At 47.0% G+C, this 25692-nt stretch overlaps 1 pseudogene; it reads left to right on the top strand.

Annotated features, from left to right (window-relative positions):
* Positions 1-8895: 8895 nt before the first annotated feature.
* LOC119430888 (Down syndrome cell adhesion molecule-like protein Dscam2) overlaps positions 8896-25692 on the top strand; it is a 552287-nt pseudogene continuing 535490 nt past the window's right edge.

Below are 25692 nucleotides of genomic sequence, written 5' to 3'. Positions count from 1 at the left end.
TAAGCTTTAGAGCGCAGTAATTACGGCTGTTTAATTTGGGTGATTCGTCCTACTTAAAAGCACACGTCACAGAAAAAGTGGCAATCGTGTACTGCGTGCGCAGTGACACGCTAGAAAGTTGCAACCTCTCGTTTCTTAAGCTGACGGGCTGCATGGTGCCTTTAATTACAATTGTTGTAATGACAACCTTCACTTTACTTGCACGTGCACAGAAGCAGTGCGTCTGATATTATTGTGGGGGAGGGGGGATGATACAGGTGGTTCCTGCCGTGCAGAGTGTTTTATTTTTATTTGATTTTTCTTGTTTTGGCAGCACTGGCCGAGAAGGCCACTGGCATGCAAGACTTTTAGAAGTTTCTGAGTCACCCGGCTTCGGGTGTACTGTATACCGTAACAACAGAAGTGAAAGGGTTATTCTTAGTTGGGCAAGACGCATTATCGTGACACTGTGAGTGTTCCAACTGTCGCTTGCGCACCGCATCGCGTTCCTGCGCCTCTGCGCTTTTTTGCAGGTCGAAGTTAAGTCATCGTTGCCAAGTAGTCCGCAGCCGTTCGACAAACCTCATGCTTGCACTGAAACGCGTCGTTAACAGGGCCAATGCGAAGCCACGCCATGTAGCGTGTCAACAGGAACGGCAGCGAGAACAGACCGGCTTGAAGAGACTGTCTCTCGTCACGTTGAACAGCGAGGCTCTTCGCAGCTGGGCCTTGGCAAACGCTCTCCTGCTCACCACGCATAATGAAGCAGGGTAGTGAGTGGACGGTTCGGCACGCAGGGGTTTTCGCTGTGCGACATAACATTTTGATATGGTATTGTGCCCTAAGGTTCGGCCTTGTGCTCACGGGTGACTTGGTAGCAGTTACCTGGACTTTGTGTTAGAAAAGCTGGCTGTAGGCCACATAGGCTTTGCATTCGTAAATGTCGCAGGATGAAATAGAAGGGACCTTGCATTGGAATTTAGCAATTAATGCTGTAGTACATCGAGGCCAGGGTCATGAGCAGACCATCGGTGCTTTGAGTGGTGTAGCCTGGCATGTCTTTTCTGCTGTAGTATGCATACAACCTTATTTTATGTTTATATAGTTCTGTTTCTCTTGAACATTTAAGTCAATACTACGTACATCGCATCTCTTTTACAGACCGCACTAAGCCGCTTAGACTCCAGAACATTTAATCAAACGAAAATTCTTGGACCTTGACCACATTCATTGCTCGCGCAGAAACCTATTCGTGAGCTACTGCAGTTGTTGAAGTCCACTGAACACAGTGAACTGTGCAATACGATGCACAGTTACAGTAATGTGCATCGCCTTGCGTGCAGTGTTTACTCTCTTTCACTTTTCTTTTTCTATTCCCCCTTTCTCCCAGTGTAGGGTAGAAAACCGGACGCTCGTCTGGTTGATCGCCTTACCTCTCCTTCCCTTGCTTTCTCTTTTTCTCTGTTTAAGTCACAGGTTCCTATACTGTATTAATATTCAATGAGGCCCATACTATTTAAAGAGGCCCAGTTTATGATCGAAAGTGCCGCCAATGTTTCAATCATGACGTGATCACAAAGAAAAAAAAAACCTGCGCGACTTCAGCCGTTTCTCGCATGGCCTGTAGCTCGCCCGGAACAAGAAATGTAAATTCTCTTGCGACAATGTCATTAACTCACTGGTATATTTGGTTAGTAGCGATCTGTAGCTTTTCTTGCGCTTCTGGTTTAATAGCATCAGACAGCATAAACGTTTCATGCATTTCGCATGCATAAAGGTCTTCAGACATTCTACAGCATGCTAAATGGCTTCAAAAGCTTCTCTACAAAACGAAGCTAATGCAACTTCGCGACTAATGCAACTACGGGATCCTTGAACATTTATTTCTGTTTGGTCTGAAGGGTCTATATATAATAATATGTATTTTATAGCTAACAATAAAATTCAATTCAATTCAACTGCGCATGATACGAGTTTCCTGGAGCGTGCACGTGAATATGCTTCGGTATTGTGTATCGTGCTCGTTCCACTGCGACATTGGAAATACTCGACTATTGGCGAAGTTGTAGTTGTAGGCCTGCGAAGTAGTCTCGGTGCTTGCGATCTTTGATATCTCTAAGCAAGGTCTGCCACACAGATCGCTGGCTTAAGTGGTTCGCTACCTTACCGTGGTTAACCAAGCTGCTTTCGGCTATAGGTGTAGTATAGCACTAATAAATCAACACGTGTTGCAAGTATCTGATCTTAAGTTTTACACCCGAATGTTTTTCATTGCGACAAGCATCACAAAGCCCACGAGTCTTCATTTTAGACGCCATTTGTGATCCTGCTTGTGCTTACTTTGTACATACTGTCTGTAGTGTGCGACTAGCAGGGCTTCTTTAGCTCATCACGGCCATGTGCAAATACGTGCGTGGTGATGCCGTTGTATAGTATTGTTTCTAACGTTACTTCACACATTTTTTTTTTCGGTTAGCCGAACGCTTCTTCCACTCTGACCGCATTAAGGCAGATTATAGCGCAACCATCAATGCAAGATACACACAACTCATGCTTTAATATATTGCGCACCGATATCTTTTTCTCACATTCTTTACAGCGAGGAAGCGGTTAATGCTCATAACGCTTTCAAAGCTAGCAATGTATTATAAAAATATAGGCAGGTTTAAGTCGTTCAGCGTATATAAATGAAGACAAATTAGAATAATCTAGCGTAAATGCAGGTTAGTCTGCATTATTTCCATCGGGCAGTGAGAAGTGTTAGAGCTATGCCCTTTCTCCCTTAATATAGCCATTGTTTACGTAGACATTTTTACTATAGATTGTGCATAATTATTCGTGCTATTGGCTCAACAAGATTGGAATACATCTCATTATAATGGAGTAGGAGATACTATTTTTGCCGATGTAATTTTGCTAAAATGTCTCATTTAAGCTTTTTCGAGGCGGAGGAAAACAAGAAAGGAAAGGCAGGGAGGTGAACCAGACGCAGGTCCGGTTTGCTACCCTACATGGGGGAAGGCGTTCAAAGGGATGAAAAGAAAGAAAGGAGATAGAGAGAAGAAGGTACGGTCAGTGGGAACAGGTGCGGTTGTCCAACACTTCACAATCGGTCACTCAGGCCAGTCGACTTCATTAATTGTAGCAATGCCCGCATCCCTTTATAAGCCTGCGACGCGCGTGGCCATGGTCCAGGAATCTTTGTATTTGAAAATGGTCTGCTGTCGAATCGGTTTAACACACTCCGAAAAACCTTGCGTTCGATGTCATCAAGATTACAAAAACACAATACGTGCTGAAGGGCACGTGCACTTCTCCCGCCGTGATGCAACTTTACTTTGCCGCCTCTTATTAGGGGTGGCTTTTACGAAAGCCTACTCATTCCTTATTGTAATTTCCGACACGCCGATCTCTGACTCATACAACGGTGATGAGACGATAAGCTTTTTCGATGTTCGCATGCCATGAATACTCTAGTGATCAATACAAACCTCGCTTTTCCATTACGTTTATTTGTTCATAACATATGACTGAGAAAGTTCTCGGGCTGCATTAGGAAATCATATGTGTATTTTAATGGAGCGAGGGAAGCATAAGCGGGTAAGTTAGATGGAGTTCTTTTTTGTCATGGCATTGTACAAGACAAAATAAAGCTCTTTACTCGTTATCCAAGACCGGATCATTATCCAATTTTGACACTGGCAGTCTGGTAAATGCCTCCACACTCGGGTATCCTACCAGATCGATAACCTGGCCACGAATTGTGAAAGAGAAAACAAAATATTACATCTAGGAATTTTAACATACGTCGTCTCATTAGCGTTAATATGCCGTTAGCGTGATTATAGTAGCATTTACCCCTCAGGCAACATATTTTCTTATGTTTGCATATCGCCTTTTAATCATAATTACGGCTCTCAAAAATCTGGTTACGAAATAACGAAGAACCCAATACAAGCAGTTTCTGAGAAATGAATACTTGCAAGTTCAACTTGCAGCAATAAGGGAAGTAACGATCGATGCTCCTAAAAAAATGTCGCAGTTTCACCCGAAAGGCGAAGCATCAATTGCAATAGCAAATTAGTAGAGAGCTATACGGAGCAAGGATAGTAGTTTTATCAGCTGTATAAACTTGGACACGTAGTAGCAACGTGCAGAACTTTTGTCGACGCCGTCGGCGTTTTGCCCGCGTTCGCGCCGAACGCGCGCGGCGTTGGTGACTGTTGCCGGTGCCTCTGGCGGTGGCTCGGAGGTTTTCGACGAGATCAGAACGGGACACTCGTCGAGCAGCGTCGGAAGTCTTTACCATCTTCTCGCCTCGCAACGTTTTTATATAAATACGCATTTGGTGCCGCAGCTAAACGTCGCCTCCCCTCCCTTCCTCCCGTCCTCCCCACGGCCTTTCGCGCGACGGAAGAAGTCGCGTTTGCTGTCCGCCGTGCGTTCGCTCCTCGTGAAAGCGCGCGTCCCTCGCGCGCTTTCACTCGCACATACAGCATACGGCGCGCGCGGCGACGATTTCATCGCCGTTGGACTTTATACGGAACCTCACGGCGACTGCGACGACAATGGCAGAAATCTGCTTGGAGGGTCCACAAAATTGCTATCGCAATAAAACTGACGCGCGCCTCCACCGGTACCGTTGGACCGGATGGACGTCATAATTTCTCGAACGGGTGCAATAGTTTGCGTCCTTGCTGTGCTTGGGATGAGGCATCGATGTCGCTAGCACGCCCGCTATGTGCCTGACTTACTTATGGGTCATAATCTCCTAGCCGAAGACCTGAGTTTTCCTTATAAGTTTACGAGTCCATGACAGGAGAGACAGGAGAGAAACGCTCCGAATACAGTGTCATTTTTCCTGAAAGCAGGCTTCTCCTGACAAAGAGCCTTACAGACAGGAAGCATCTTAGTTGTCGCTAAGGAGACAGCGACGAGCGTAAATGAAATACGCCTGAAAGACGGCAGGAGGAAATACAGAACTAACAGAACAATACAGGATATTGCACGAAGGGGAGCGTAAACTACATGTTTCCTGTCAAAGTTGACCTTGCTCATAGTACTGGAAAGCTTAAAATATTGAAAGAAATTATCTCCAAAGATTTTTGCCCCCGTCCTTCCCCCTAACCCGTTTGTATAAGCCAATGTAGAATTTGATGGTGTTGGGCTGCTAAGCACGAGGTCGCGGGATTGAATCCCGACCATTGCGGCTGCATTTAGATGGGCGCGAAATGCGAAAGCACCCGTGTACTTAGATTTGGGTGCTCGTTAAAGAACCCCAGGTGGTCTAAATTATTCTGGAGTCCCCCACTACGGTGTGCCCCATAATCAGATCGTGGTTTTGGAGCGTAAAGCCCCATAATTTAAGCGTATAGAACTTCTCGCACGTGTGTACACATATAAGCGCTACCGGCTTTCTTCATAAAGTACAAAAGTAAGCAAGAGAGAGAACGAAAATTTAATAAGTAGAGACGTTAGCCTATCGACAGGCCAGGCATGCTACACCAGATGAGGTGGTGTGAGACGAAATTTAGTAAAAAAAAAGAAGAAGAAAAGAAAAGAAAGCATTCACGCACGCACCCGTGCATGCAATATCACAAAAGTTATTTACAGAATCTTACTGAGGTCTGTATTCCGCCGGAACGCTATAAGCACTTTAGAAGGGTGCAATTGATTCCCGGACATTGCCACGATCCAACAAGGTCTTTGAAGTCATGTGTCATGTTAAAGCATTCCTCAAAGCAACCCTTGATGTTGTAAAAAAAAAGTGCATGGTACACGGGCGTTCTTGCGTTCCGCACCCAATAGAATACGGCCGCCGCCACCGGGATCGAACCCGCGACGTCGAGCTCGATCAGCAGCGCAACGCCATAGCCACTGGACTAATCGTTTAGGTCCTCGTCAACACCGCAGGTGAGACGCCGGGGAGTGCTGGGCAAATGAATTTAATATTCAGGTGAATGTGATGAATGCCCGTTCGATCACGTCCTTCAAGACCACGTGGCATACGAAAGTTACAATGGTGATCGAAACGAGCATGTGACCCGGATTAACAGGTTTAGCTGAGCGTGGCTTACGCTCCGCTCCGCTCAGATTTCACGCGCCAAGGCACTGCAGGCAACTGCGTAGATTTCGCATTTTAATGCGAAAACATTATATGCCCCATTACGCGAAAGTCCGTCGTATAGTCGGCGTGACCTAAATATGGTACCAAAAATTACCAACGGCGCAAAGAGTAAAAACAGATAAAGAAATGCTCAGATTGACGTCAAATTACTCAGTGAGGTTACTGGAAACAAAGTAAATTAATGGCTTTGAAAAGAAAATGTGGTATATTTCGGTCTGGGAGGCCCGGAGGCCCGGGTCAATCGAACCCGGGCCTCCGGGGTGAGAGACGAGCGCGCTTACCCGACGCCACGGCGGCTCCATGGTTCTGGCTGACGAAAGGTGTGCCTAGTGCGTGCCTCATTGCATACGTCAAGTCGCAACCATCTGGCGGACTAAAGGCGGGGCCTAGTGCGGGCGTCATTGGGCACGGGAGGGCGCAGTCAAGGGGGAGGAGGTGGTGCCACCTCATGAGTGTATAAAATGAGCGCGTTCATGACGTTCCGAGGTCTACAAACGGTATAATGCTTTCGCATTCCAACACGTAAGCCGTCGTAAGTGTCTCTGCCCAAGTTTCGATACGCCAGTGATGCGCTATCAGCTTGGCTGAAAAACGACCAAGAAGCCAAGTGGACGCACCCTAGCTCAATTGGTTTCATATAGCGGAGCGAGGGAAACGTTTTACGTTCCGCTGCCGGCATGGGCATTATGCGTACGCGTACTAGCGTTGTTGCTAAGCGTTGCCGCTGAGCGGTTGTGCGCAAATTGCTAGCATAGAGCAGTTTTTGCGGACCGGACTACCTGCAAACGTTAAGCAACAATTCTCTATTGCTACTCTGCGTCCCTCGACAAGCTCCGATGAGAGCGCCATGCAACGGCGTACACAAGCGCCGCTGCGTCACTTGTTGAAAATGGTATCGTGGGTCTGCTTGGATGAGCCACTGTGTGCAGTTGCGGTCGCGCGCTAAGGAGCTGCAACAGGAACTACACACATCAGAACCAGACTTCTGTAAAGGTCCGACAGACAACATTTCAAGCGCACAAGGCTTGGACTCCAACTTGATCAGCAATGACGGATTCAGCAGAGCTGAAGCGGTGCGGAAATAGAAAGTGAGCAAAGCTCCGTACTTACAAGTGGTAAGTGCGAGCGGTCGCTCCATTTCTCGGTGTTATATTGCACGATATACGCGCCGTATACACGGGAGTATTGCATTACAGCTTGCGCAGTAAGACGAGAATGAAACTTAAAAATATTTAATGCGGAGGTAGTTGGAATGAATTGACGTTAGAAAACCACCGCAAACATTAAGATACGGACAGAAGAAGGAACTGAGCGACTCAAGCGTTCGGCACAAATTTTCAAGGAGCCGAAGTGTCTTGAATGATGCCCTAGCGCGCTGACTGGTGAAAGCAAAAAATATCCTCAACTGAGGTGACGCATTTGTCAGCCATGCTTTATCACCTTAGATTTTTTTTTTCATGACCGTGTTTTAGGAATGACTTTTATAACCTTTTTGGGGACCCGCACGCATGAATATTCTCAGGTGATTAGTCTTCACTGGTGCATGCGTAGTTCTACATTGCATGTTGTTTCTTTTTCTTTGTCTTTTCGGTTTTTCAATAATTTTCGGTTTTTCCATAATTTTCGGTTTTTCAATAAATCTCTTGAGTCCAGTCATGTCCTTGACTCTTTCTCCACCAGGAAGAACTGAGAGGAGGCATCTACACAAAAGTAGCTTACAGCAGTAGCTGACCTGCAATATTTTTGCCGTGAATTATCCAGAATAATCCCAGAAGACAGACGCCAGTATAGAAGTAGCAACAATAGCTGGGGGAACGCGCCCAGCGTGGTAGGCAATGGTCGCGAAAATGCTTTAGCATCCACCTCGTATCGCTGAGGCTCTAGAAATATTTTTATCTGGTGAAGAACATAATTTATCTCAGATCAATATGTCTAGCGGCAAGTTACGTCGATGAAACAACGAAATATTAGAAAAGATAAAGTCGAATGTGTACGCCGAATACTCTTGGTTGCTTAAAGGCCCGGAAACAATGATTTTATCTAGGTTTTATCTAGGTAATCTACGTTTCTCTCTATCTATGTTTTATTAATCTAGGTATCCATCTATCTATGTATAAAAACCTAGATTTCTATCTAGCTTTTTATCTAGGTAATGAGAATGAATAAAAGTCACGCGTGGTATTTGCCAGTGTAGCTGGGCGTGATTGATGGCACCGTCCGTTCATCTCGGCTTTTCGCGTAGCGACACTCCTGTATTGCGCCACGATTAATTGTTGTAGACGGGTCCGGTGGCAACAAACGATGCCGACCTGCTCCAGTTTCACCTTTATTAAATCGATCCATCCACGCAACTATCCGACACGGGCGATGCGCCGTGTTTTCTCCCTTTTACCTTGCTTCTGCTACTCCTTCTTCTTTCTTTTTTTTTTTTTTTTCAAACGACGGCACCGACGAGAAGCAAACTTGAAATGTTTGGCAGTGGGTGAGGAGCACTGGCAGAGGCGAGGGAGTAGATTTTGGAGAGAGAGAGAAAGAGAGGGACAAACGGAACTCCGGAGGGGAGCGACAGGGGGCGGAGGGGAATAGTAGCGAGATATACGGGAGAAGGGCGCGCGTCAAACACGATGAGGCATCGCGGGAGAGGGAGGAAATGTGAGGCGGGGAGGGGGAAGAGGCACTCGTGACGTCGTGCGCCGCGCGCGCCCCCGCGGCCGCCTTCAAGATGGCGGCCACCGGCTCGGGCCCGGTGCTTCGACCGGGGCCCCGTCAGAGCCGCCTCCGCCGCCGGCCAGTAGAGTCGGCTTCCACCGGAGGTGCTGCTGCCGTCGCTTTACTCCCCCATCAGCGATTCAAGGTGCCGCCCGCCGTTGCGGCGAAAAGACAGGTCGTGCTGCGTCCGTCGCTCGACGAGTCGAAGAGCACGTGGACTGCAGGTAGAGCCAAGCTTGTTCTCGTGGCTGGCAATATTCGGAATACGCGGAGGACGATAAAGCAGCGCCCGAAGATCCGCCACCGCATTTCGCGGCCGGGACAGACATCGTCGTCCCGATGCCGCCTGCCAACGCCATGTGGTTCCCGTGGCTGCTGCTGCGAGCGGCAGCGACGTTTCTCTTCCTGCCACCGACAGTTCGAGGTGTCACCGTGCTACAACGTGAGTTGGCGCGGAAGCGCGCGCCCCTTGCTCATCAAAAGTTTTTAATCTCATACCTAAAATGTCGTCGCTAGCGCGCGCATTTTCCCTCAGCGCTGTCAGTGACAAGCTGCACCTTACGACGCCTCCTCAATCGCAAAGTGCAACTCGTCGCTGTCAACTCGCTCCACTGGCTTTGATAACACACTCGCGCTATGACAGGGCTGTTTCGCTGTTCCACGCGTCAATGCGTGGTCGCGCGGGGACGCTGCAGCGCGTGCGCGTCGACGGCACCGAGCAGACGCGCACGTGCGCGTTTTCTGGTGGGCGCTGGGCGTTGTGAGCTCGGATCGTGGGAATCAGTTCGGAGACGCGCCGGCTGATGCCGGTGTCCCTAAACTCCCCAAATCTAGGGAAGTAATTGGGACCATTGCCAAGTCACGTATCCGCGAGTATTCGTTGCCGTGGGCTGAACTTTACTTGCAACGGGACTGCAACTGGCGCGGCACGCAGAACCCCAGGGCGTCTCTGCGATACAGTCGCCAATGTGCCTTCAGTCTGGATACTTCGCTAGCGGGACAGGGAGTGCTTTACTGTAAATAAGCGATTACGATTACGTAAGTAGAAACTCAAGCACCCAGGAATTTATTATAAATTAATGCCTTGAAAAATTGTGTTGCATAAAGGGAATATGACCCAATACGGCGTACTCCCAACGACCTAATGCGCACCTCTGGGTAGGACGCTGTCTCCCGGAACTTGTATTCGCTGTAACGGAATAGCTTTTTTTATTAAGCAAGGAAAAAGATTCCCATGTATTATTCGTGTTGAAGTGCTTGCAGTCATGAATTCTGAAGACAGTGAAAATGAAACCAGCGCATTTCCACTTCATCCACCTTTTCCATCGTTGTAGTCACAGTATAGAAAAGAAAGCTATTTTTCTTCTTCTTCTATTTGTTTGTGACAAGAAGACATAGAAAGAAAGAATCAAGGGAAAAAAAACTGAACAGCCTGCCCTGTAAAAATTTACGGCCGTTGGTAGATATAGCCCCCGCACACTTGTGAAAACATTGCGGGGTGGTCTTAAACTGCACATGCACTATTTTACACCCTTCTGCACCCTGCATAAGCCCGGAGCGAAGCTGAGGCTTTCACGGCGCATTAAATTTTGTACTAATTGCAGGCGTTTAACGTTTCAAAGCAGCGCAGGGAGATTGGCGTGCTCCGTAATCAACTTGACTCCCTGGAGTACTTTATGTTGCACCTAAACACAAGCATACGAGTGTTTTCGCATTCCACTCCCATCCGAATTCGGCCACCGCGGCTGGAAATCAAGCCCACAACCACGTGCACAGCAGCAGGATGCATATAACCAGTGAGTCACAATGACTAGCGCCATGTGAATTCGGCATTTGCAATAAATTTGGAACACTCCACAAACGGGGAGATGACCGGAAATTCCGGCTGCAGTATTTGGTTTTTAGAAGTTTTTCACTCTCATTGAACCCTTTACATGAGTGGTCAAGCGTGAATTTGCACGTGGGTTTGAATCCATGGAAAAGCTAGTGAATTGGTTTAACGTGACTTCCCAGTGTTCTTGTAGTCGTGGGCATGCTGAGACTATTCTTTGATCGAAACTATTGTGACCACTTCTTTTCTGCGACCACGGTCGTCCGGCATTCGACGCACTTCGTGATAACTTCACAGCCTGCGTTCAGGCACAAAGTATCACACGGTCTATGAACTTACGTTTAACCGCGTTGCCATATCTGTTAACTGCAATGTCTCGACATGAATTTCTCAACATCTATTTTAGTTTTATTTTTTTGTATTAGGTAATCATTGCGTAACTTGAGATATCGTTTTCATGCAGCTCACTAAAGGCGGCCGCGGGGGCGCGCGCGGCGCACGACGTCACGAGTGCCTCGAGAGTGACACTGAATTGTAGAAACATGGTATGAGAGCCGCAACGTAGCTGTCGAGTTAACGATTTGTTTTCGCCGCTAAAAGGCGTTTCATATAGCGCCCGGCGGCACCATAATGGCATTCCACCGTTACCATCTAAATGCAGCTGCCTCATCACGAAATCGGTTGGCCGCTCTGCTTTAGGTCAATCCAAAAACATGGCGTTTGAACAGTAACGGTTGCGTTATCCTTGAGTTTGCACTGAGCCCGGCATGAACCTAGTGCAACTATTGCCCAGGAACCAACGAAAGAAGTGAACCTCACAATGCCCAACATATCATTTTTGCTACGCTCAATTCGATACCTCTGAATTGTAATTTAAGCGCGGGAAATCTGTCTCAAATTCCATAATAGCGTTTCTTGATATTCCTGAGCGAGTTTTCAGTTTTGGGTAGTTCAGGAACCCAACTAATATTTAATTAGTAACTATAATGATTATTTTTGCTAAACTAATAGTTTATTGTTTTGTACGAATGCACTCTCCATGGCCAGAAATAAAGGTGAACAAGTTCTAATTTTTCTGGATGTGGAACAGTGTTTGGGCTTTGTGAGGCTCACAGTGGCAGCATGGAATAAATACGAAAGATGTGCACTCTCAGTCGTTTCGCCACACTTGGAGACCTACAGCCCGCGCAATCAACGGGGATGGCGACGCACGAGCAGAAGTATAGTTACCACGTTCATTCTCTCATCACTGCAGAAACATCCGATCACTTGTACGGTTTTGCGACCACAAGCTCAGCGTCCTTACGTTGTAGTGTAGGACACAAGCAGTGTTGATGGTAGCAAGCGCATCGAGCAGTTTTATCGCTTCAAACAAATTGCTTAGCATCAGAAGCACTCCAAGACAGAAAATGTCACGCTGGGAAATCGAGGCGGTAGTTTTGTGTAACGCCCCTGTCGGCCCTGTAGTGGCTGTCGTCGCTTGCGCTGCGTAAACGCTGCATGAGATTACGCGTTGCATTGGTCGAAATTAAACACAATTATACGCCTCGCCGCCTGTTGTTTACCAATTAACCGCGCACCAAAGCTCCACTTCACATATATTCCAACAAGTGAGTTTAATATGCATATTTTACCTTAAAACTTTGGCATAAACTCGTATTCTGCATCAAAGATGAAACTTTCGTCCATCATACGTTTGCTTCCGTTTTGCTCACATCACATGCATGTAAACGTTGTGTCTAGTGAGCAGTTTCATGGGAGGTGCGTGTTCATTTTGTTATCGTTTCTGTACCGGTACAGGTCCGGTTTTCTATAATTAAGTAAATCGAATGCGCATGACAGTTCGTTTGATTTCAAGAGCCAGTTTCAGCGTTTCTCCCGAGATCGACATGCCTTGACTACCGCGGCCAAAGTAACGGGAACAGTAAACTCACTCGATACGACGTCTGCCTTCTTTGCACAATTCATTTATTGACTGGGCTTACGTCCCAAAGCGCCGTTCGGCTCTAAGTGAAGTGGGTGCTCGAAAATAAATATGACCACCCAAAAGTCGTTTGAAGCCCACAACGTGGCGAGAAATAAATGTGAACATGCTTTTCTAATTTTCCTTGATGTGGAAGTTCGTTTGGACATTACAGGGTCAAGATATCGCAACCCGTAAGACATAAAAGTAGACTTAAATTTAAACTCAAGAACAGGTTCTGACAGTTTTACTTATTGATTGACTTATTCGGTGGCACTAGAAGTCTTGGCACCTTTCGTCGCCATTCACAAATGTAGTCGCAAAGGAAAAGCGCAGGCCTTTACAAAGAGGCACGGAAACAGTTGCGCAGCATTCTTAAGGAACTGGAAGCTGACCGAAAGTTGCACGGTGGACTTCCGCCATTCCTACTACTGCCTCCATTGAAGACTTATAGCAAATGTTACACGTTAATTAATTTCTGAGGTTTTACGCGTCAGAAACACGAGAGGATTATGATGCAAGCCTTAGTCAGGGACTCCGTTGACCACCTGGGATTCTTTAACTTGCACGTAAATTTAAGTATACGGAAGTTTTTGCATTTCGCCCTAATCAAGATGAGACAACAGCGGCCGGAATCAATCCCAGAGCCACGAGCTCAACACCGCAACGGCATAGCCACTGGGATACCGCGACGGGCATAGCAAAAGTCATTTGTTAACTGCACTGAAAGGCATGACATTGGCCTGCGAAGATGACTTTACCGCGGCATCAGTAGAAAGCTGGAAACTGCGTCTGCTATGCTCCTCCGTCCATTCTTTCCGTTACGCCATCGTCAGATCCGCTCTTCATCCTCAACTTCTCCACATGGCCGAAAAAAAAAAACGGTGCCCACCACTGTCGAACTCATGCCATTGTGGAAGGGCTGACGAATTCGCTATGTCGCAATTTTGCACGTTGCCAAGTTATGCTGCGTTGCTCCTCCTCGCATATTCTGGCGGCATGTGGGCATGTATTACAGAAGCCACAGCAGGCACTACTGTTGTCAATACTGTATAGTCGAGGTGTCAGTGTGGCAAATTTGTTCTCGAGACAATGGTGCTGTCCTGCTGGGACAGCCTTCTGCTGTCGCAGTGTAGTAGTTCAGAGCAGGATGAATAACTGAAGTCTGTAGATTATTTTAAAAAATCATGAACGTTATTTTTGTATAAGTGTGAACCGGTGTGATAGCTAAACAGCAAAGGCTCCCGTTGTTGTCGCGTCGCATCCAATGTCACGGGAAAAACACATGCCCGGGAAATGACGGAGTAGTGATCGAACGCAGGCTATTCCGCCACTCGTCTTGCTACATGCAGTTGACAATTGCACTGTGGTTCGTCTAAAATCTAGTCACTCGAGCCTAGTTTAGTTCGTTTTGTATTGTGTTCTTCGCTTAGGAACCAATGAATGTTTACTAAAGCATTTGTGGTGATGGAAACACTTAAATCTAAAAATTATAATTGTCCCTAAACGCCTCTCTGAAAATTGGCATTCTTCACATCAAAACTAATTATATGGTCGCGACAAATGACGACTGGCGCGCGCAGAGGCTCGGGCGTACGCGGTTGGTCTCGGGTGTTCTGTGATTGGTCGATTCTAGGAAGGGGTGGGCCTCCGTCATCTGGAGAGGCGACAAAAATGTAGAGCATTGGCTTGACCCATTTTTGAGGAGGAGGCGACCTGAAAACTCTCTCTCATGCCGGAAACCGCTGTTGTCACAGTATTGGCGTAGAGTAGGAAGCGGCAGCGTCTACCAGGCTTAACGCTGTTTATGTTTCTAAACAAGATGTCACACGGTCCAACCTAACTATATGTTTTTTTTATATAGTTAGGTTGGAGCATCTTGGTTGGGGCGGAATGTGTTTCTTTGATGCTTTCATATTTATTGGACGAACGAGAGAGAGAGAGATAAGACTGAAAGGCAGGTAGGTTAACCACGGTGGCGCCTGGTCGGCTACCCTACATGAGAGAAGGGAAGAAAGAAAGAAAGAGAAACATTGAGCGCGCACCCGCAGATCAGACACGTAATTAGTGCTTTTTACCAAGCTGCGGACGCCATCAGCCCGACGGCGTCTGTTGAACAGAACATGAAGCGCCTTACAAGTACTGGATGCCCTGCATCCGGTGCTTGCAAGCCCTCGGTAAACATCGTGGATCGCACGTTGTGCTCATTTCCGACAGAAGTCAGTGGTCTATTGATGGGCTAGTGGAATGCTTGAGGCATCATGTCTGGTATTTCATCCTTACATCAGTATCCTTTCAGAAATCGGCTTCCAACATAACCTATCAAAATCAATTCCATTATCGGCTACTAATCCATCAACCCTTCAAACTCCGGTGCACAAAGCAGTGGTAATTTATACCTGCACAGACCACTATCATGTTCCGTCAACTCTCAAACATACGGCGGCCTCCGCAAAATGTTCACTTAGGTGTGCACGGACTTCACCTTCAACGTGCGGTGACCACAGCAAAGTGTTCATGTATATCTGCACGGTCCATGCACATGGACCGTGCTTTCTCCTTTGTAAGAAAGGGAGGAAAAATGCGAAAATAAAGTTGAAGTTGAAGTTATATATCCCTCTATGGTGCCGCATATTCAGGAAATAACAGAAAAAATTATTGCTGACTCATGGCGCTTACTAAACTAGTTGTAAACCATTGTACAAGAACGAAGTCATGTCATGTTACAGTTTGGCACATCATTGTACATAATTGGCATGTTACCGTTTGGTAACATCGCACCGTAATATAGTGCAAATCATGCTCGTTACTGTCACTAGGCATGCGCTGAACACGTACCAATGGCCGCTTGTAGCGAACTCCGGCATTCAACTGTAAAAATTTATGAATAACCAATTCCGTTTCCTATCGAAGATTGCATTTAGCATGCTTTCAGAGGTGTTTATTTGTGCCACTAGGTTGCACTATGTGTTATGGGTTTTATAGGGGGAATATATAGGTGGAGTAAATCAATTAATAAATTCACCCGTCATCATCGTCATCATCATGATGATGACGATGATTTATTATGCAGATGCTGCTCAGCATTCCGAATTGGTCGTTGAGGAAGTGACGATCGATTGACGATCGAGACTGGTTGTCTCCCGCGCAAGGGTCTGGTTAGTCTCTGTGTCATGCTGAGCTATCCTCGGGGTCGGCCCACGAAAACGCTTAGACAGTCACGCAAAATCGGGCTAAAGTCCCAGATAATGCTAAAAGCATAAAAAAACTGTACTGCATTGATTCAGAAGAGTGAGCCCAATTGGAACATTTGTGAAACATTCCGAACGTTTGAACCACTAACGCGCGCACCAAGCGGTCACAAGCACAAATGCGAGTGCCTAGTTTTCTTGTGAGAAGGTACGCTTTTAAAAACATTCCGGCCTCTATTTCTGATTGCTGCCGTCTCTTACAAGGTTACAGAATGCCTGCAGATAAGAGACAGGAAGAATTGCAAAAAAAGTAGGAAACTCACGACCTCTCACAAAAGAAGGCCTAATGTTACGCGCTATCGCGCCATGTTAACCAAGTGGTCACGAACACGAATTCGAATTCTTCACCTGAATAAGGAATGCCAAGGCATTCAAATGATGATCATGCGTCCGTTTTTTTATTGCTTCATTTGTAAGTAATTTAAGTGTTCATGCAGCTAGGACAGGCATAAAAAAAAGGTTACCAAAAGAAAACTTGAAAAAAATACGAAGAGCGCACATGCTACCGCCTTGATGGAAAATTCGCAGGCACTGCTGCTCCCTGGTGGAGAAAGTCTGAACTAGCAAATAAGTAACAAGTACGTTACCCAACGGCCACTCGGTGCGTTAGTGAAAAAATACCAGTCTCTGCGTCTCGGAGGCTGCCTAGAACACGATATGTTACCAAGAACCAACACCTATATAAAGCACAGAAACCGACCTCTACAGACCTCAGTGACCATTAAATAGCACGAGCTGGACGTAAGCCGAACTGCCCCTCTGGTGAACTCAGTGAACAACTGTGGTGTTAGTGTGCACCTCTGGATGAAGCAGCACCCTAAGTGTTTCCTTCATTATTTCCCACATTTTATCCCAAAACCCTCTTCCCCATGTGTAAGGTAGAAAACCTCCCTACCTTTCCTTATTCTCTTCTGTCTCTCTCCCCCTCTCTCTCTCTGAGCAGCGGAAAAGAAATAGCGGTAAAATCGCAGCGGATAAACGAAATGCCATGCAGGCAGGCGTGTCTGCTATGGAAGCATGAAATCTTCCACTGCAATGTCCCCCAGAGGACGTGGTCTAGCTTCGGATCCTGAGCTTACTCTAGCAGGGTCTTTATTGCTCGTCACAGAAAAAGAGCGCAATAGCATTTCGGGCCTGTGTACCGTAATACATAAGTAAATGATATCGGGACGGCGAGCTCAACACAACATGGAACACTTATTACGGGACTGTCAATACCATGCTGCGATAGCATTATACGGATCCTTCAAGGGCGCTTGGAGTTGTGGGTTATATTCGAAAACTGGCGGGCTAGAGGCAAGATACGTGTAGCGCAAGAAAAAAAAAGAAATAGGTTGAGAGGCGAGAAAAAAAAGTAATCAATTGAGCAGGAGGCGGGATCAAGCGTTTACGTCAGCGTCACATGACAGCTTAGTACCATCCTATTAGGTAGCTGAGTGGCACCGATCGCCTCGCCAAATGCGTCACCTTCGCAAGAAGGCGGTCATGTCTGAAGAAGAGGTGGCCGTTGCGCAGGCAAAAAGATGGTGTCACCATTCTATAGTGGAGTATGCAGTGAAGCCTCGGGCTGCCGAAATGGCCGAGAAACAAGCCGTTCGCCTGCAATTTGCTTGGGCATCGAAGATGCGTTGATTCTAAGGCAGAGGTTGAGAAGGAGCTATGTCAACGCGACACCCTGGAGCAGCACAAACTAGACAAGAGGCGTTACGAGACGCGAGGAGGCAGCGAAACCAAAGAACAAGCATTGACTCTTCGCAGCTTGCGTCTTCTACTCAAATGAACTCAATCATAATTTTATGAAAAGTGGCGTCAGCCGCGACTTCAGTGTATGTGGTTCTTATGAAAGTTACTGTTACTCACAAAAAATTTAATTATGGGGTTTTACGTGCCAGAACCACGATCTGATTAGTAGGCACGCCGTAGTGGGGGACTCTGGAATAATTTGTACCACCTGGGTTTCTTTAACGTGCACCTAAATCTAAGTACACGGGTGTTTTCACATTTCGCCCCCATCGAAATGCGGTCGCCGCGCGGCAGGGATTTGATCCCGCGACCTCGTGCTTAGCAGCACAACCCATAGCCACTAAGCAACCACGGGGGGTACTGTTTCTCATAAACGTTACGCAAAAATACTACTCGCAAGAAAACACTCGCAGATAATAATTTGAAAGAAATCTGCATGAAATTCTCCTAGAAAATATCTCACGGTGTGTTTCATGAAATACTTCAAGTTCATTCAGTGCGAATGTCTGATGGAAGATCACTGACTATAGAATCCTTCAAATGCTATCGAATTACATCACGCCCACATTGACATGCCTTCTGCCGCTATCTACGCTTACCGGTTCCTCTGCGCATGCGTTTTAAATCGTGTAAGTTGAATAAGTTACACGTGGGGTGCACAGTCCTTAAGCATACGCAATAACGACTGTGTGACGAATAAATGCTAATTACGCGTATGACGCACGTTAATGCAAACTAAACATCATCTAGGGTGGTTCTTCACTGTATAGCATACCTGCGTGAGTCACTAGGCGCAGCGTGGATGATTACCTTGCGGAACGGCTGTGGTTTCATTTTAAGAAAATCGATACGGTTCTAAGGCTGTTAAAAGTCCAGCATAGCTATTACTTTAATACAACGCCATCTATTAGTGTCTGCGCAGTTCCTCGTAAACTCATTAATGAAAACAGGAGGTCATTTGTGAGCGTTCTACATACTGTCATTGTCGTGATATACTGGGATATTTGTACCGACACTTCACAAGCACGTGCTTTTTCCTTTAGCAAGAGTTGTTCTAATGCACTGTCGGCAGCTTTTGTCACTTTCCCTCCCCCCCCCCCCCCACCGATTTTATTAATTTTGCACCTGTCGATAATAATTTGATTGGGCGCGCTAGGGAGAAAAAAAAAGCGAGAGCGATAACGCGATTGCAATAGAACTAGCATGAGAGTTTTATTCATAATCCTGTATATTTACTGATGTTTATTAGGTGTTCGGAAGCGGTATACCCTCGTTTCTAATATAAAAAATTAACGCAGTGCGTGAAAGCAATATTTACAGGTCCTATCAGAAGTGTTGGTACTTGCGCGACAATAAAGCTCGCGATAACGTGGCGACGGCATCGTACCAACGCCTTTATATAAGCGTAGAAAAGTAAGCCTAGGGCAACTTAGCCATTTCGTCGAAGGCGCACCGTTTCAGAGCGTGCTCCGCAGAATTGCTAGTGCCAGAGCGATCATGAAACATTTCCAGCTCGCACATAACTGACCAACTAGCCGATAGAACTGCCCAATAAACTAATACCTTCGCAACGCTACAGCGCGAAGAACAGTGCTCTCCGCATTCTCGGCGACTCGCGCCGACTTCCTTCAGTGGTGCCCGGGAATATCGTGGCACGCGGGGCGGTTTTGTCGCATACCGTCTTCATGGCGACACGGTCGTTGGTGCCGTTGCCGGAGGAACGCGGACAATCCCGGCGCATTGCGCGCGGTAAAGTTATGGGATTCATTTCGTGACGCCGGCGCAGTAAACTACTTCGAGCGGGCGCGCTCTCGCAGGCGTGTTCGTGCGTCGGTGCGCGCGGAGCGGAACGTGGGCTATGGCCATATTAAACGATCGCGCAGTAAATAGAGTGCATCGTTCCGGCGCGTTTCGCAAGCGGCGATACACGCGCCGATGACCGAACGCAACAACGTTCTCAGAAATGCGGGCGTTTGCGAGCCGCAGGCACGCGCTGCAAAGACTGTCGCTGGAAGCAGTTTCCAACGGGGAGGTGAGTCGAAAAAGGCACCGGCACGGCAGCCATTGGCTGTAAGCAGCGGGGTTATGACGCTACAACAATTTGTATGAACTGCTTAACTGTGTGCAAACTGAAAGTGTATACAGACGTATACGCGGCAAAATGCCGAGATAGGCGGGGCAGGAACTCAATGAGAGACGAGGAGGAGGAGGGGGAACGAGGTTGATCCCATGATCATTGCTGTTGACTACCCTCCCTTGATGGAAGCAAAGTAGTGAGAGAGGGAAGGTGAGTTGAGCAGCGAACATCCCTCGTGGGGTGGTCAGCGCCAGCGTTCGTTGCGTTTCTTGGCATTTTTTCGCCAACTTCACACGGGTTTGGCTTACGTGAAATCTGGTTATCGAGCTGGTTGGCCTCTTGGTCAAAGAACGTCCCTTTCGCGCCCCCAGAACATCGTATATCAAGTCGCAAAGGGTGGCAAAGGGTAGGTCTCAACCAGACAAGAAGCGTGAATTAGTCACAGAGTAGATAAAATTAACGATGCGGGCGTAATTAGCACCAATATATTCGAAAGTTAACGACATTGCACCCACAGACTTCACCATCTGCGAGATCGGCCCAGCTGGCCTCTTGGTCAAAAAAGAAAAGAAAGGTGTGTCAACCTAATTCAACGCGGAAGAAGACAACGTCGACGTAAATACACGTAAAAAAAAGAAGGAGAGAGAAAAAAAAAGCGAACAAACTTGTGAAATAAAAGAAATAGGGGGTCCTGAACATTGTAAGGTCTGGCAATACAACGAAGAAGATAATACAAATAGTGCAAAAATCTAATGCAGTTATGCAACATTGCACAATCTTTAATGCCAAACTTTTAGTACATCTAAATACATATACCATGTACTTTGTCCTCGTCTTCCTTCACGTAGACTTTGCTTGAGACCTCTTTTTTTGCTCCCAGAACATTCTACGCTATACTGGCTGCGATGACAACTTACGTTTCCGTTCCTCAAGCGATCCATCCTGAAAAAAGGTACCATGATATTGTAGGCACAGCAACTCGGTGCACGGTAAAAGAATGCGCTTTAAGAATAAGAAGGTGCTTCATTACACGGCCATTCGGCGCAACGAAAAGCAGATGCACATGCGATGGAGCAAGTGAGCATGCACGCAAAGAGACCGTCGGCGCAGGCACATGTCTCGCTGCGCTAAAGCACTGGAGTGAAACAAACATGACAACAGTCGTAAGTTTTTCGCAGGCCCAGCAATAAAATGTCCATTAGTGTGGTACAGAGTAGCACAGCGTTACATTTCACGTTGAAATAGGCGCACGCATGAATTAGGAGAGATAGCATCTGCTACGCAATACTGCGCTAATTACAACTTTGAAAGTGTAATAAACGTATGCACCGGCAAATGTTGTCTCGTGTAGTTTCTTCTTTCTTCTTTTTTTATTTTCATTTATTTATTTATTATTTGCTTCTTATTTTATTTTTTGTATATACGTTTTTTGTGGAAATCATTCAGGTCTCATTTAGGCATTAACAGTTTTGGCTCTAGAGAGAATCTGCTCTATTCGTCCCTGTTTATTTCGCCTGTGACGCTCAAAAAAAAAAAAAAAAAAAGAGACAGCAAAGAAAGAAAACACGAACAAGCACTTTATGTAGTGAAACGCGACATTATACTTGTATGAATATAAAATGTATGCATTTCTCTTCATTTCTTTCTTTATGAATGCTTCTCAGTTGAAGTTCAACTGAAATCCGATCTGATCTCCTGATCATTTCGAGCGCAAAATTTAAGCCCGCGGTAAAAATACACAGAAGAACGAAGGCACAAACCGAAACGCTGCATTTAATTTATTGCTCTCATAGCAAACGAGTCCCAGTGAGCTTATCTGTCAACACTCGCCCTTACCTTATGACCATGTTGCTGCCGCATACGTATCACAATCCATTTTCCTTTTGTCGTACTCGGGAAACAATGCGATAGTCAAATGCTTCTTACTATTGATAGCCCCAGCCGGTAGAATGGGCTGCATATAACGATTGAGGTCATTAGGAAAGGCCGCCTTGAGGCATTGCATAAATATATGTTGTCAACTGCAGCACAACACAGATAAATTAGCGATGGTTGCAGCTGCTAAACCAGATGCCACACATGGTTTGAAACCGAAGGAGTCCGTTATAGACTTCTTTTTTGTTTCCTCTTTTCTTTTTTTCTTTCTTGATTTTTGCTTAGGCATGATACCACAATACAAATTTTGTTGTGCTGATGATGTTTGTAACAATTCGGATGTTGCTAACAATGTGTTTTGCTTTTGCTGTTGAAGCATCCAGTGCAGTCGACCCCCAATCATGTTTATGATGTTTAACGCGTGCGGCCGTGTACTACCCATCTTGTACAGGCCTTTGGCCATGCGGGTGTCTAAATGCCGTTTTCCTGGGTAGATTGAACTGCGAACAACTTACTACTATCAGAGTGCATCTGCAGCTCGTCACTGCAATTGAGGCGAAAAAAATAGTATAATAGTGTTGGTATCCTCGAATGCCTTCAGGCGGTGGGAGGCGGTATTTATGCAAGTGATACACTAACAACGGCGCACCGAAAAAAAAAGTTACCGAACATGCTCGCGCGGAATGATTTGCGCTACAACGGTAGCTGATCTTACAGAAATGGGAACAGTAACGTTGCAAAAACAATGCATCCAGAGTTCACGATATTGGCATCGGCAGCATTATAAAAAGTGAAAATCAAATTACAGCAGATGCTCGCACTTGCAATTCTTGTGCAAATAGCTACAACGCTTCCTTGAAAAATTATAGGCAGCTTACGGATGCCAAGAATGCGTTTCTCACCTTATAAAGACGATGTGAGCTTACTGTTTCCGAAGATAAAAAAAACTTATTGTGACCGCAAATGTACGGCAGGCAAGGGCCCTTTTCTACGTTTTCGAGAGGAATGTTTGAAATACTTTTGGAAACTTACTCCGTTTCGCGGTAGCTGTTACCCGCCACACTAAGGTCTATTCTATTCCGCTTGTCATTTCTTTCTGGTTTGTTTGACGTCCACCACTGGCAACCAAGAACGGCGGAGGGGGGCTTAGTTATGCCTGAACCAGCAAAGTTACCTCAGTCATTATCACTGAGATTTCGTAATACATTGCAGACATGGAAATGCCACTTGATTATCTGACCAGAGCTGATATTCCACAAGGAGCACGAGCCTACTACATAAGGTCCATATATGCCTGCTTCAACGCTATATACGGTATAATATACAGCTGAGAAACAACAATGTTTTAATGAGATAGCAATTATATGGACAATACAGCGAATTTGCGCCGTCGCTGTGAGGTTATGTATAAAGATCAAGTGTGATAAGATCGCGCCTCCCGAGCCATTTGCTGTGAGCATGGAGGAAGGAAACCCACCAGAGGCCCCAGCCATCACGGGAGTATTGGAGAAAGTGTGGTGGAAGTTACGTGCTGTTTTTCGCAAAGGATCACTGCTACGGGTACCCCAAACGTAAACGTTACCATAGCAACCGCGCTCCTGACACTCTGGCTGCTGCTCCCGGCCTCTGAAAAGTGAGATAAGATTTTTCCGTCGGTGTCTTTCTCGCAGCCCATTTTGTTCACGAAAGAAGCTGACTTTGGAGTGTGGTGTTTAAGCTTCAAAGTTGTGTTTTGGGTCTGTGAGTGTGAGTGTCAGCCAGCAACAGATACACTCAAACAATCACGGCGCGGGTCTTCGTCGTCTTCTTCAATGTGCCACAGAAAAACACAGAGCGCGTCTGCTTCGCTAAAACTGCTACATAAGTTACGTAGGCTTAGTTCTGACGCGCGTCGGCAGCACATACTGCCGGCGGCTGGTAACAATGCAAGTTCAACGCTCGCGCCCCGCTCGCGCCTATCTGCTCCGGCGAGCTGATTGGAGGTTCAAACCGAGATGGCACACCAACACTGCAGGACTTCCGGCTTCAAAAACGTGACGTCAGGGCCTCTCCTGTTTTGTTTCTTTCCTCCATGGCTGTGGGTTAGACGGAAAGTGTGCGAGGGCGAGCCGAGAAGGATGGTGGCTTGATGCGCGCCGTCCTCCCGCGTGCCCAATGTTGGAGGTCACGTGATCAAAATTGCGCTAAAGCGAAGGAAGGGGCTGAGGTATGGCTGCGCATGGCTGTCCATGCGACGATGGCCCCGCGCCGTATCTTGGAGGTAAGCTGCGGCGAGCACAAAGATGGAGCCGCCGAAATGGCTGGTCACTTCACACGCGCTGTCTTGCCGCGCGCTTAGCGTTGGAGGTCGTGTAATCTCAAATTTCGGACGCGCGTTAAAGCGTGCGGCAGTCTGAAGCGATCACTCCCCGCGGCCAGCGTTCTGATAGCGAATGTTCGCGGTCGTCGAGTGAAATTTGTTCAGGTTTGGCTAGGCGGGCGTGACACCATGCTTGTTAATTTAATTAGCAAGCAATGCTTATTACGGTTTATAGGGCCGCTGAAACTGCGACCCTTACTTCGTGAAGTTGCCTAATACATTGTTATCGCTGTCAATACTTCGCCTTTCGGGCGAAACTAAGACTTTTCTTCAGCTGAAGGAATAGTATTCCCTATGTTGCCTTAGGGAATAAATGGTGATCTTCGGCGGCGATCCGCACGGCGTGTGTGACGTGATAAGACAAATCGACGACGCAAGGTCTTGACATGACTGGAGAACTAGATTTTCGGGGTTGTATTTTCTTTCTGTTTTAATTGGTAGTCTCAGTACGCATGATACCACTCATGATAACCGCATGATTTAACTGCATGATATAAAGTTCGTGCGGTCTCGTACATGCACTTCTTTCGTGAGGCTAAGCACTTTCTGGGCTGAACCGGGCAAACGCCCGGTTCAGCCCAGAAACGTCAGTTAACACTAACGTTTACTTCTACGTCACTTTTACGCTAGTAAACACTGACGTAGAAGCGCAGTTTTGTTTCCATTTTTGTTGGTTCTAAAGACAGCGTAAACAAAACGTTAAAGAATGACGGCCAACGTTCAGGGGCGGCTAACTATGCAAACAAAACGGACATTGTTTGAATGCCATTAAGTGCGCGCGCGACAAGCATCTAGGGGTCAGTGCCGCGCCCCAGCACCTCGTTTATCTGCGTGACACTAACCACGAGAGCCTGCCGGGGCGCGCGCGGAGGGCTGCGGTGGCGCGAGTGGACAACATCAGCCTGATTGGGCCGGTCTTGCGCGCGCGCGATCACGGGTCCCGATAGCACCGTGCCGCGAAGCGTATCTGGCGACAAGAATTGCGGCCGACCGGCGACGCGGAAGGCGATGACTGATCGCTCCCTTGTTGTTTGCCTTTTTTTTTTTTTTTTTGTTTTCAAGGGGGGCAAAGTTGTGCCCCCACTCTGATCCCATGGGGCCGGCTGGCTCACTCGAGAAATTAATCTCTCGGAATAATGAACATCGGCGCTGTGGCGGTTGCGGCCGCGAGGATGGTGAGCGCTGCGCTCGCCGCCGCTCATCGAACCATCTGGTCGCTGCATTAATGATCCGTGCGCGCTTGACCGGGTCCCCGGCTTAAGGTCCGCACCCTGCCTTCCTACAGTCACCGCTTTCCGATGACCCGCGTGAACGCTGTGCGCGCGTCTCAGGGTTTTAGTTGCGGCCGCCGGTGCTTTTGTTGTCGCTGATCGAGTGGTCGTCCTTTTCAGTGTATACGTGTGTCATCAGCCAGCCCGGCTAAGAACGTCTCTTTTCCGTCGCGCTCGTACCGCTTCTATGAGATATGTATCGCACCACCAACCCTCTCTATCTCGTAGCGCTTCCACTTTCAACCCTTTTTTGGCTTCTATGGGCGTTTGCACAGCTGTTCCTGGCGGCGCAACAGGTTGAGCAAGCCGTGGATGCTGCTTGAAAGTGGCAACTTCATCTAAAGTCGGTGATCTAGTTCCCAACGTATTGTCTTCGTTCGTTACTGTCAACTTCTGGCGGATGATTTTTAAATGAAATTGATCTCTCAAAATGACCAGTGAAGTGAACGGTTTTCTCCTTAAGTACGCCTGCATGAGCTGAAACAGTGCGCTTTTAATACGGCTTAA

The sequence above is a fragment of the Dermacentor silvarum genome, chromosome 1, assembly GCF_013339745.2.
Source record: "Dermacentor silvarum isolate Dsil-2018 chromosome 1, BIME_Dsil_1.4, whole genome shotgun sequence".
NCBI lineage: Eukaryota > Metazoa > Arthropoda > Arachnida > Ixodida > Ixodidae > Dermacentor > Dermacentor silvarum.
This window is presented reverse-complemented; position numbering and strand designations above follow the sequence as displayed.